The sequence below is a fragment of the Taudactylus pleione genome, unplaced genomic scaffold, assembly GCF_031769625.1.
Source record: "Taudactylus pleione unplaced genomic scaffold, aTauple2 ptg000080l, whole genome shotgun sequence".
Classification (NCBI taxonomy): Eukaryota; Metazoa; Chordata; class Amphibia; order Anura; family Myobatrachidae; genus Taudactylus; species Taudactylus pleione.
The window spans coordinates 7,519,608-7,533,608 of NW_028284482.1; the positions used below are offsets into that span (position 1 = coordinate 7,519,608).

The window sequence follows — 14,001 nt, forward strand, 5'->3', positions numbered from 1 at the left end:
CACACTGTCACTTACAAAGGAAAGAATTTTTTGCACTAATTTTATTTTTTGTACACAAACAACACTGGCAATTGTTTCCACAAACTAGAAGGAACAGGTCTCCTTTGTGAGAATTGTTTTGTGGTGCAGATAAGGGGATACCACCACACACAGAACAGTAATATATGTCAGGGCTCGACAAATCCCGGGGGCCAGGTCGCCATGGCTACCAGATTTTGCTGCCTGGCTACCAGATTTTGCAGTGAGGGAGGAAACAGATCCTCATCAGCTCTGGCGGAGTTTCATGCCTATAGTATTGCGGTTGCGGTGTTCATATCATGCACAGGAGTGCATGTGCTGAGTGTCGTCTGCGGTGACTGCTGTGCCTGTGTCCATCCCGGCCTGTGCTGATGACTCCTCTCAATCCTGGCCTGCTCTGATCCCTATTGTCTGTCCCAGTCTATGCTGATTCTCCTGTATGTCCCAACTGTCTACTGTCTCTTATCTCTGGCTGCATAGAGCTCTCTGGTAGTAGGGTCTATGCGTGGCCAGGGATTGCGGAGCAGCTTCAGAGGGATAGTGGTGTGACCAGGAGGGGAGGGGGGTTTTGTTGTACTTTCTGGCACCATTGTTTTATGTGAAATGTGGTCATTCTTTACTAGGGGGTGGAGCAGGGGAGCTGTGCAGAGCAATGAGGGGGTCTCCACTTTACTGTATCCATTCAACTGTGACCATTTTATGGACTAGTATAGTGTGTATAACACACACAGCTGTGCTCCTTACTTACTTCTGTAATTTTTTTGGGAGGGCGGTGGTCTGGCTCCTACAATTTCATCCTGGCTCCTAGATTTTAGAAAAATTTGTCAAGCCCTGATACAGTATATGTTGTGTCACTCATCTGAACACACACTTTTTTTTTAAATTCAAGAGTAAAGACTGCAGGTTTTTTTTTCTAGACAACAGGCAAAAAAATATATTTTATTTTTGCCCTTTTTTTTAAATAACTGGAAAAAACTCAAAACAAAGAGGTCTTCTTGTGCTGCAGCAGCCTCAGACCAGGCTTGCCTACCCTCCTGATTTGGTCGGGAGCCTCCCGAATATCGTGTGCCACTCCCGACCCCCCGGAAAGGCCTCCCGGCTGCTGCCTGCCCCCCATCCACTAATAGAAATCCCCACAGCGGCGGGGGGCGATGACGCGATTCAAGCTGAATCGCATCATCGCAGCCCCACCCCCTGCTTCACAATGCCTTTAATGATGGCATTGTGAAGAGGGGGTGGGGCCACGATGACGCGATCATGCGGCTCCGCCCCAATCCATCATCAGTGTCCGGCCATGCCCTCGCACTATGCAGGCATTCAGCTCCCTCGTGGAAGGAGGAAGCTGTATGTCGGCAAGTATGCCTCAGACACAGTAGAAGATTCTAGGGGGTATATTTACTAACTGGTGTTAAGGGCTCCAAGAGCTCAGAGGTACAGAAAATCCAAGTACATACCGCTTCTTGATATGTACTAATGGATTTTGTGGACTAAGCTGCCTCCAGCATTAACAGGGGCGGATTGGCCATTACTTTCTGCGGGAAGAATCCCGGTGGGCCGATTGGTTGTGGGGCCGCTTTTCAATTGAGGTCCCACCCCCCGACTCGCATCACCCGGCCCCTGTATAATCTGCCTGTTAGTGCTTTGCTGTGACTGAGCCTCTCTTGCGAGGAGAGGCCAGCCTATTAAAGCCCCACCCAGCTTGCCGTTGGCGACATCGAGGGGTGAGGTAGTGGTGCAGGCATCACTGGCACAATACGCTCAGCAAAGACTGCATTGCAGGGAACCGCCAGGCTAAAGAGGCGCTCTCCCTGCCTACTGCAGTGTTGCTGTCTGCCTCCCCCTGGCCAGGTCCATCCCCCTACTCCCGTCTCCTTCCCTCCGCTCTCTCCCCTCCCTCCCCTCTCCTCAGAGGCAGACATATCACAGCACATATATTGCTGGCCCGCCCGCAATTGCACTGTCATCGACAGTCCCTCGCTGCCACCGCCTATCCCCGTTGAGCAGGACCTGACAGGTAAGTTGTCTACTGGTGAGGTGATGAGAGAGGCTTTTTTGAGGAGGGCTGTGCTGAGGAGGGCTATGAGGGGGGCTAAGATGTGTGGAGGGCTGTGCTGAGGGGGGCTATGATGTGAGGAGGGCTGTAAGGTGGGCTATGATGTGAGGAGGCTATGATGTGAGGGCTGTGCTGAGCGGGGCTATGATGTGAGGAGGGCTGTGAGGGGGCTATGATGTGAGGAGGGCTGTAAGGGGGGGCTATGCTGTGAGGAGGGCTGTGCTGAGGGAGCTACGATGTGAGGAGGACTGTGCTGAGGGGCATACTATGTGAGGAGGACTGTGCTGAGGGGGCTAACGTGGAGGGCTGTGCTGAGGGGGGCTATGATATAAGGAGGGCTGTGCTGAGGGGGGCTATGATGTGAGGAGGGGGTATGATGTGAGGAGGGCTTTGCTGAGGGGGGCTATGATGTGAGGAGGGCTGTGAGGAGGGGGTATGATGTGAGGAGGGCTGTAAGGGGGGCTATGATGAGAGGAGGGCTGTGAGGGGGCTATGATGTGAGGAGGGCTGTAAGGGGGCTATGATGTGGGGAGGGCTGCAAGGAGGGCTATGATATGAGGAGGGCTGTGAGGGGGCTATGATGTGAGGAGGACTGTGCTGAGGGGGATAAGATGTGAGGAGAGCTGTATGGGGGCTTTGATGTGAGGAGGGCTGTGCTGAGGGGGCTACGATGTGAGGAGGATTGTACTGAGGGGGCTAAGATATGTGGTGGGCTGTGCTGAGGGGGCTATGATATAAGGAGGGCTGTGCTGAGGGGGGCTATGATGTGAGGTGGGCTGTGAGGGGGCTATGATGTGAGGAGGGCTGTGCTGAGGGGGGCTATGATGTGAGGAGGGCTGTGCTGAGGGGGCTATGATGTGAGGAGGGCTGTGCTGAGGGGACTATGATGTGATGTGGGCTGTGAGGGGGCTATGATGTGAGGAGGGCTGTGAGGGGGCTATGATGTGAGGAGGGCTGTAAGGGGGCTATGATGTGGGGAACTGTAAGGGGGCTATGATATGAGGAGGGCTGTAAGGGGGGCTATGATGTGAGGAGGACTGTGCTGAGGGGGCTAAGATGTGAGGAGGATTGTGCTGAGGGGGCTAAGATGTGTGGTAGGCTGTGCTGAGGGGGGCTATGATGTAAGGAGGGCTGTACTGAGGGGGGCTATGATGTGAGGTGGGCTGTGAGGGGGCTATGATGTGAGGAGGGCTGTGCTGAGGGGGCTATGATGTGAGGAGGGCTGTGCTGAGGGGGCTATGATGTGAGGTGGGCTGTGAGTGGGCTATGATGTGAAGAGGGCTGTAAGGGGGCTATGATGTGAGGAGGGTTGTGCTGAAGGACTAAGATGTGAGGAGGGCTTTGATGTGAGGGGGGCTATGATGTGAGGAGGTTCTGATGTGAGGGGGGCTTTGATGTGAGGAGGGCTGTGCTGAAGGGGGCTGTGAGGAAAGCTGTGAGGGGAGAGGGTTTTGCTGTGCTGTGGGAGCATGTTATGATGTGGGGAGAGGGTTGACACTGGGGGCACAGAAGAGATGATGCTGGGGCAAAAAGGAGATGGCAATGGGGGCAAAGAGGAGCTGGAGCAGGACAGTGGGATGTATTGGAGAGACCCAGGTGGATGGTATTAGAGAGTGACAGGGGGATGGTGCTGGTGAGATACAGGGGGGTGGTACTGGCGGGAACCTCTGTTGCATGTTGATGACATTGGCTTTATTCCTACGATAACAGGCGGCTTCCGGACCATGTGATTTCCTGCATGAATAGTGAAAACCGACAAACTGCCAAGACACAGCCTGTACAGGAAGGATCAATTTCTTCAGAGGTTCCTTGTTGCAAAGAAATCAAATAGGTAAGATAATACTTATTCACATGCTCGCTGTGTTTATTCACTGGAAAGAGGAGCTGGGGGCATATCCATCAGCTCCCAGAGCAGTGGGCATGCCCCCAGCATGATGAAAACAAGTGGAGTAGCTTGTGGGCGTAGCATTTCACTCACGACCACACCCCTAGCCGCAAGTCCACACCCACTTTTTAGGGCCGCTTTCACAATTTTTTCCAGGGCCACTTTAAATTCCCAATCCACCCCTGAGCGTTAAAGTCTCTGGTGTCCTATCGCGCTGCCACAGACTCCTTTGGCAGCATTAAGTGTTTCAGTAGTTATCAAGTATATATAAATGCTTACCGCGTCCAGTCTGCTCCCCTTGCACAACACGTCCCCAGGCTAGCTCGTCCTCTGACTGATCCAGAAACTCTCTGTTTGTGTTGTGTGAATAAAGCTGTTGAAAAAAAAAAAAAAAAACCGAGCTGCTGCTGCTGTCTTGAATGGAATATTTCCATGCTGTTACAGTGTTTACCTGCATAGGCAGCATCTGATTGGATACCATTCATCACACATGCGCAGTAAACGATGTGGGATGCACTGTGTGTCTGAGCTCTCACCGCAGAGGCGGTGATTTACTGATCACCTTCTTCGGCAGGAGATGCAATAGTAACATACCTCCCAACATGACCCTCTCCAGGAGGGACACAATGCTCTGGTCCTGGAGTTCCCTGGTGAGAGGTGGGGCTGCAGCGCAGTTCAAAATTCAAATAGGGGAGACACACCAGCTGTCATTTCACATGCTGTCAAACATCACTGGCTGGGACTCACTGGCAGTTGGCTTGACTCCCCTATTTGAATTTTGGACTGTACTGCAGCCCCACCTCTGGTGCAGACACCAATCATAAATTACCAGGGAAGTCCAGGACCAGAGCATTGTGTCCCTCCTGGAAAGGGTCATGTTGGGAGGTATGTAGTAATTATCCTCCTGCTTCGCAGAGGTAGCAGGCGAATCAGGAGGGTCTTTTTCTCCGCGAAAAATGGCATGTTAGTAAATAGACCCCTTGGATTCTTTAGAGCAGTGGTTCTCAAATTCGGTCCTCAGGACCCCACACAGGTCACGTTTTCCATGTCACCCAGCAGGTGCACAGGTGTACTCATTACTCACTGACACATTTTAAAAGATTCACAGGTGGAGCTAATTATTTCATTTGTAATTCTGTGAGGAGACCTGGAAAATATGCACTGTTTGGGGTCCTGAGGACCGAGTTTGAGAACCTGTGCTTTAGAGGATATATATATATATATATATATATATATATATATTATATATAATATGTGATACCCTGCAGGCACGTGGTATCACTTAAAGACCTGTCCCAGCCATAAATGAATAATACCCAGCCATTACAGACTATTATTTTACAGGTGTTTCTGACAACGGCCATCTCACAAGAAATGAAATTTCATTGCCCATTTTGGTAAAGGGAGTGGAAGTCAGTGACATTTTTTAATAAAGTTGATTTAAAAAGAACAACAGTTGGAGAGAACAGAGTGATTGCCAGCAGGCTGAAATGGCAGTTGGAGGATGAGCTGGGAGAGGCGGCCATTACACATGAGGGGGCATGTGCTGAGAGTTTGGCTCCTGCACAGAAGCAGAGGAAACAAGCTATAGCAAAAGAGTGACTGGGACTTGTAGTGCCACAGTCTGTTTCAGTGTTATTAGCACAAAGCAAACGTGTTCCAGTAAGTTGTGCCTGCCTTCCGGAGGGGAAGCTGCATCCTAAGATTGTGCCTCAGATTTGGTGACAGAAAGACATTTATTACACACATAAACAGTAATTTTGTGGCATTGATATACTGTAACTGCTATTATTTCATCAACAGCGCTGCAACAATACTGTTTAAGTAAAAACTAATTTTATGCATGCATGCAATTACAGGCCCCAACGTGTACACACAGGAACTCAAATGTGACCTAGAACTGCAGGTATTATAGTCAGTGTTAGTTTGTACTAATATTGTGTCATGTCCCATTGTTAGACTAGGGACCAGATTCGTATTAGATCAGAGAGGCAATTAATGTTTCCCTTTTAAACAGACACAATGAGAAAGGTACAACGTGATTTTATTATGTGAGAAAACAGATGACACATAACCTCTGGACATTGCATCACAATATCCATTTTCTTAGACATCAACTGTTTCAGCACACAATTGCACATTGTGTTATATATTTAGAAAAACATATATTACAGCATAACAGTGGAGGCAAAGATTTTCCTACAGTTCCACAGTTTTAAACAGTCAGTCCAGCTTTCAAGAAAAAAAAAAAAAACTTAGTATGCAACTCGGCGGCTTTAGCTTTAAGCATAGTCCAGCATAAAGGAACATCAGAGAATTGCATACAGTTCATGGTTTAAGCCTTAAGCAGAGTCCAGCATTAAGGGAAATGAATAGAGATTACAGTTTGTGGCGTTAGCTATAAGCAGAGTCCGGCATTAAGAGAAATGAATAGAGTAACATAATAACAATTAAAAGACCGCAGTGGTAAGACCTCAATGCACTGTTAACGGTTTTTACGCATAACCAATGTATAGCATTTACATAAGATAAATAACAGTTTCAGACTCCAAACAGACCATAAATTATATTTAGGTTAAGCAGACAAAAATACATTACTAAAATGTAGCCTAAGCATTAACTTGAAATCAACACAGTGAGCATTTAGCATTTTAAGCAAACACATAAAAACACACTTCTAGGCACTGAAGGAGCAGCAACAGCATTGGGCAAAGCATACGTTTCTTTAACCAATAAATTTAAGCAATAGGAGCAGCAACCGCAGCTGACATTACATATATTTATGCACATAACATTTCTCCTCCCAGCACAAGGTGAAAGGTACAAGGAAAGGTCTTGACAATACTGCAACTAAACTTCCAACAAGAGAAAACTTAACTCTCCCTTACTTCCCTCCTACTTCCACACCTAAGTGAACACCTAACTGACATATTGGAGCCTAGCTTGTGGAAAGAGAACCCTAAATTACTCTGTCCCTGGGACATAAGCAGGATATAGCAGCAGGCTACGGGAGCTGACTAGTGACAGGGCAGGGCAAACAGTGGGCAGTGGAGAAAACACTAGGGCAGTGGGCAGGGAAGTATAGTGTCTCACCCCAAAGCAGTGGCTGTTTAGCCTACCACGAAATCCTGTGGAGCTCCGGGATGCAAGGCACCGCACCAGAGCTCCAAGAAGCAGTCCTCAGATGTCAGTACACAGGGATGCTTGCAGGGGAAATTCCCCTTCTCGGGGCTGTGTCTGGCAGAGAAGTTACTGCAGCCCAGGGGTCCTTGAGCCTTTTCCTTTGGGGTTGTCTCTGCCCTTACACGCTGTTTTCAGGACCTCCCAGTGTACCCTTGCTCCAGGTGGGCATCCCCTCTGGTCAGTGCTGGTGGTCAAATCGCGGTGCGGGCTCCTTCTCCTTGATCTTGCAGGCAGCTCCTCTGCGCCGATCCACCATGTCTTCAGGCACTTCTCTGGGCAGCCCACAGCATAAGGGGTCATACGGCTCTCCCAGCAAGTCCCTGCAGCAACAGTCTTCTCCTGGTGCACTGTGCAGTGGCTGACAAGTACAGGTACAGGTGATTACTCTAGGGGTCCTGCAGGGGCAGGCTCAGCAGGGTTCTTTAGAGTCCAGGCTGAGTGTAATTATACCTCAGGCACTTGTAGGGGTTTGGTATGGCAATCCAGTGGGGTACTCCTCTTCTGCTGCTGAGTACAGTATTTATAATCCACGGTAAGGCACTTGTAGGTGCTTGGAATAACACTCCATTGGGGTACACCTCTCTGCTATGGAGTACAGTAATTGTAATCCAGGGCAACCCAGGGGCTTAATAATTATAATCCAGGTGGGTAGCAGGGGTCCCTGCAGCAGGCACTCCTCTAAACAGCAGGCAGCGACAGCACAGCCCTCATACTTAGCAGGGGACTCTTCCATACGGGGGGTCCTCCCAGTTCTTCTGTTCACAGCCGGGATACCTTCACTGTGGCAGTGCTCTGGCTTCCACCACAGCCGCTGACCTCCAGCGAATCCTGCTCTACATCTGGGTTACTACTGGCTAGGTCATCCCCCTCCTCTTCCCCTGCAGGTATTTGAATCACTCTACAAACTACATGGCAGCTGCTACTGCACAGCTGCTTCCCATCAGGGCATCTCCTCTCCCCTCCAGGGGATTGCTGTTTTATAACCTTCCCCTCTTTCTCCTCCCTGCTTGTCCAGCTCCCCTGAATGGACAGTGAAGCCCCAGCAACAGACCGCCTACAAGGTTCTCTGCCTAGACACCTAGGCTACCAATGAAGGGGGCAGGATTTTCCCACAAAAATGGGTTGCTGACCAAGGGGCATTTTCTTCCCCCCAGTCTGCACATGCTCAGTAGGGACTCAGGGAGAGCAGGGTCAACCAAAGTTCACTATACCTGCCTATGTGGCCAATAGTGCTGTATAAAATTATATATAAAAAAAACTGACAGGGACTGCAGGATATCTAAGTGCTCCCTACTAATTTACTAAGGGGTAGCCCCATAACTATGGGGGTACCACAATTGTTATTTTAGACTCATTGTGCAGAACCAGATAATTCATAATTAAAGTGAGGTAGTGCATATTGATACTTGTATTGAACGTGTGTGAACTACTTCATTCATTCATTTAAGTCAAACTGACCCATTCCAGTCACCGTTTGGTGTCGTTATTAATAAATGCAAAAATAAATAGCATACATTTTTGCTGCAATTTTGTTTGTGTCTGTGGGTGAGTTGAGAGTTGCACCGAAGGAGTAACTAAGAAGAATGATCCACCACTGAGCCACACCTTAACATTTCTATTCTCTAATTTTCGGAGTATTACATATATATATATATACACGGAGAGATGCGGTCCGGCACTCCTTCTAGGAAAAAACAACTGGCTCCGGTGCCCTCAGCAAATATTGAAATGTAAAACTAAGCAAAAAAGGCTGCGGCACTGTGGTGTCACGTAATCAAAAAGCCAACGTTTCGGAGCGCTAAGCCCCTTTGTCAAGGTGTGAACCTATAAAATACATCATTATAGATCATATCCCCAAACTAGTACGTGGTGGGGACAGGTCGATGAAACTTCTACAGCGTGAAACGCAATGGATTTATCGATTAGACACCATGGCCCCAAAGGGCCTGAATGAGAGCTTGGGATTGCACTGCTTTCTATAAAACAGTGGCTCATTCTGCAAAGGGTTGCAGTGTTATATATATGATACGGGAATTCATTATTTTTGTTTTTTTGTATTATTGTCTACTGATATTTTCCCCTATATGATGAGTTATTTCTATATATTGTGTAAGTGGCATGGTGGTTTTTGTTCTACATGCTTTTTTTTGAGTGTTAGCTATGTTATGTAGCGTATGTGAGTGATGCTGTTTAGAGGACATAGAGCCTAGTACTGGTATTTCACATTGATATCATTAAGGTTTGATTGCTTAGTGTACAGCCTTCATACATCATGTTTCCTTGTTTATGTTTAGTGGTTCCCATGGCTACCAACGCCGAGTGATGACACCACATGTGAGCACCATCCCTCTGTTGTTTCCAGATGCCTGGAGCCGCGTTGCACGTGGTGTGGTGGCGGTGTTATAAAGTAAGTGTATTTTGTATTATACAGTATGTATTGTACCCTGAAGATGGAGCAGTAAACAACGCTCCTAAACATTGGGGTTAAAACTTACCTGCTTGTGACTGCAATTTTTATTCTGAGCGCCGCCGTCCATGCAGCATATTGTTTGGGGCTTTCATATATATCCTAATATGGAGGGCATCAGAAAAGTTGTACTTATATATAAAGACAGTGTGTGTGTATATATATATATATATATATATAGAATGTAGGAGAGGACTGGCACTCGTTGCTGTAAATATGAATATAGTTGGGTGCCCTCAGCACAAAAAATGCACCAGAGAAGAAAGCTGCGGCACTCCCAAATTGTTGCTGTACAAAGAATATATTTGGCAATACTAATGCCAACGTTTCAGAGCTGCGCTCTTTTTTCAAGGCAGCCAAATATACATATACATCACAAATGACGAACAAGACATGGAACAAACACTCACCTTAAATAAGGAGTGAGAGACACTGGTCTGTGGCAGACCGGGTGGAGCGCGCCCACGCTGCGGCCGGGTCCCGTTGCTGTGACATCAGCCTACCGCGACAGGGTTGCCAAGCAACCGCATCCACGCTGCCGGCAAGACCCGTCGCGGCGACGTCAGCCTGCCGCGACAGGGTTGCCAGGCACCGCAGGTGGACAATACAGCGTCTCCCCGGTCTGCAAAACAGACCTGGGTGACGCACAGTGCATATGACAATCTGAGGCATGTTTACTGGACATATCTATAACCATATTCCAATGGTATATTACAGAGCACATAAATAGTACTAAAAATATGTATGTTTAATGGTCACTGTAACCGCACATAGCACTGATATAAATATACAACAGGACTGTAAACAATGCGATGAGGTAGGGGATAGAATCCTCTACAACCGATTCCTCAAAAACAGCCCATTACAATGGGGGTCACTGGGCACTACGTGTGACATACATATTAATAATAATATGGAGTAACCTCAATGAAAAAAGTAAAAGAAAAAAACAAGAAAAACAAGGGCAGCCTGACTGTAAAGGTCAGTGAGCCCAAAAGTGCCTACAAAAAATGAGACACATAATGAACAAACAACTATGGTAAACTATAAGGTGTTCCAATTAATTTTCTCGTTAAGTCCACGAGGTGCAATGGTTCCTAGTTGATAAATCCATCGGGCCTCTAAACGCAATAAGTTGTTGTCACGGTCCCCTCCCCTGATGGACACAGGGACCTGGTCGATGACCATGTGTTTAAGTGACGTCAATGGATGCCCAGCTTCCAGGAAGTGTCGGGCTACTGGTTGTTCTGAAGAGCCTCTATTCAGCGCTAGTTTGATGGCGTACCTATGCAGTGCCATTCTTTCTCTGATGGTCCGGATAGTTTTCCCAATATAATATAGTCCGCATGGACACATAATCACATAGATGGCATAAGTAGACAAACAGTTTAACACAAAACGAATTTGGTACTTCTTATCCTTATGTGGATGTTTCAAAGAGTTGCCTGTAAGCATGTACTGGCAAGTGGTGCAATGTAAGCACTTATAGCATCCCGGTAGTTTCTGTAAAAACGATGACGGCGGTCTGTCTGAGTGAGAGAACCCTGTGATATCTGTATGTACCACAATGTCTCTAATGTTACGTCCCCTGGTGTAACATGCCATTGGTTTTTTATTACTTAGGCTTGGTAAATCTTTGTCAGTGGCAATAATAGGCCAGAGGGCCCGGCAGGCTCGTTGGACCACTGGGCTGGAGGTTTGGAATCGTTGTTTCCAAGGTATAGTGTCCCTGTGGGGTTTAGGTGATGAATGTAATAGTTCCTCTCTGGTGAACTGCAGAACCTCTTCCTTCTGACGCTTCAACATCCCCAAATCGTATCCTCTGATTACAAATTTATCTATAATCTTATCAAGTTCAAGATGTGTATTTGAAAGATCACTTGAAATCCTGGAGACCCTGAGCATCTGTGATTTGGGGAGGCCCTGTTTAAGTGGTTTAGGGTGGTGGCTGCTGTAGTGTCAGATTGAAGTGCCAATAAGAAGCTCGTGGTATCTTTGATAAAAGTTGATTGTTTCACCACCAAAGGCTGCAGAATTGAACGACCTATTATCTCGGCTAGGAACTCAATATATCAGCCAGTGTCGATGTTCCTAGATTCAATTCTGCAGCCTTTGGTGGCGAAACAATCAACTTTTATCAAAGATATATATATATATATATAGTCAAATGGCTGGCACTCCACATAAATGCAAAATAAATTACTTGCCTTGGTGCCTTCCTGGAAGTTCAATTGAACACCCACTTACATATGTAGAAAGGGAAAGGCGGCACTCACAGGTCTGATGAAATGAAAGAATCAAACTTGACAACTGTGTCTGCCTTCTTCAACGTTTCAGTCTCACATGACTTTTATCAAGAACACAATGAAAAAAACAAATACACATACCTTTATAGTGGAATGTCCAAGGTGATTGGTGCAGTGTAATGCTCCATGCTGCCGGGGGCCAGAGTCTGACATCATCACTGTGCATCAGACACTCAGGCATCACACAGGATAAAGCAGTCTGATGCCCCCGGTGGATAGGAGGAAAAATGACCACTGTACATCGTGGATATGTGTGAATAGATAGTGAGGCACTGACATGCAGTGCTAAACATGATGAAATGTCAACATCGTGTAACCATATATAATGCAAATTGCAAGGTGTGGGTCAATGCCCACACATCAAAAAATTGAAGAAACAAAGTAACAAAATACAAATTGCTCCTATAAAAAGAAGGAACATAAAAACTCCACACCACTGTGTTCCTTAATAGTGAATGTGAATAAAGTGAAAATGCAAAAAATTCTGCACTCACATCAGTTATTGATTAAATGTGCTGGGGTGCTCCTCGGTTGGACAATCCAAAATTATACACTGTGTGGTTGCTGTTTCTCTATTATTGATGGTGGATATTGGTTGTGCAGTAATTGCTGAATTTGGATTGCTTGTCTTGAGAAAGGACTCTGGACGGCAAAGAACGAATCTTCATACAGCTTAAAGTGCTCTTTAAGCTGTTTGAAGTATTGTTTGTTTGCCGTCCGGAGTGTGCCGCCTGTGGGATTCTATATTACAGTGTGTTTCGTTGCGAGGCTGACTGTGGAGGGTACCCAGCCCAGGAATCTTGTATACCTAGTGCCGGATTGTGGACTTGTGTATATATATATGTATATATATATATATATATATATATATATTGTGACACAGTTAGGTTAGGGGGTCCCTCTCCTGGGTAGAGGACTCCTTCCTTACACACACACACACAGCAGCAGGGAAGCAGCACACCAGTCTGGATGCAAGTACAAGCTGGTCGGCGCCAGTCTTTATTGTACAATGTCAGAAACATAAAGAAAACATAAATATAAATCCTAGCCCTGTCGGGGCACTAACTTCACAGGTAGTTCCCTCACTACCAGAACCTGGCAGGGCCTAATGCCCTCGCCAGCAACAAAAGCACAGCACAACACTCACGGTTAGGTTTCCAAGTGTCTCTGAGCAAACTCCCTGCCTGCTGTCCCAGGTGAGACAATCAGCCCTAAACAAACTAGGCTTATATTGGCCACTCTCAGGTGGAAAACTAACAATCCTGTTACCAGGCTGCGAGAACCAAAACCTGGAGTGGCCGTGGGTGGAGCCCTCCCTCTCCTCTCACCCACAACCCCCAGGTCCCAAACCGGCTTTTCAAAAAGCCGAAACTCAAGCCTGCTACACTGCAGACTTTCTCCTGGGGGTTTAAAACACAAAAGACAGGAATCTGGGACAAAAAGTTTGTAACGCCAAGAACCATCTTGTAATTCTCGCATTACTGTCCTTATTTTCAGACATCCACTTTAGAGGGGCACGGTCAGTGATCAATTTGAACTTTCTTCCGACCAAGTAGTACCTGAGAGCCTCTAACGCCCACTTTATGGCCAACGCCTCCTTCTCCGCTGTGGCATAGTTTCTCTCATGTACATTCAACTTTCTGCTAAGATAGAAAATAGGGTGTTCCTCACCCTCCTTGTTCTGGGACAGGACCGCTCCTATACCTACTTCTGATGCATCGGTTTGTACTATTAATTCCCTTTCAAAATTAGGAGTCATCAGGACTGGTTGGGAACACAATGCTACTTTCAACTCCTGAAAACCTTTCTCTACCTCAGGACTCCATTCTACCATGACTTTTTGTTTGCCTTTGGTCAGGTCAGTCAGTGGGACTGCCATGGTGGCAAAGTTGGGTATAAACCTCCTGTAGTACCCCGTAATTCCCAAGAAGGCTCTCACCTGCTTCTTATTCAGAGGCCGTGGCCAGTTTTGTATGGCATCAACTTTATTGAGCTGAGGCTTTATCAGGCCTCTGCCAAAGGTGTATCCCAGATATTTTACTTCCTCCATGCCTAGACAAAACTTTTTTGGGTTGGCTGTCAAACCTGC

The 14,001-nt window shown here is 47.0% G+C and overlaps 1 long non-coding RNA gene across 2 annotated transcripts in view; it reads left to right on the forward strand.

Moving 5' to 3' along the window:
- Positions 1-14,001, forward strand: part of LOC148532277 (uncharacterized) — a 147,848-nt gene that overhangs the window by 65,690 nt on the left and 68,157 nt on the right. For both annotated transcript variants that reach the window (XR_015877757.1, XR_015877758.1), the window contains exons 2-3: positions 3,782-3,902; positions 9,434-9,546. This is a non-coding gene — a long non-coding RNA (uncharacterized LOC148532277). The remainder of the gene's footprint in view (positions 1-3,781; positions 3,903-9,433; positions 9,547-14,001) is intronic.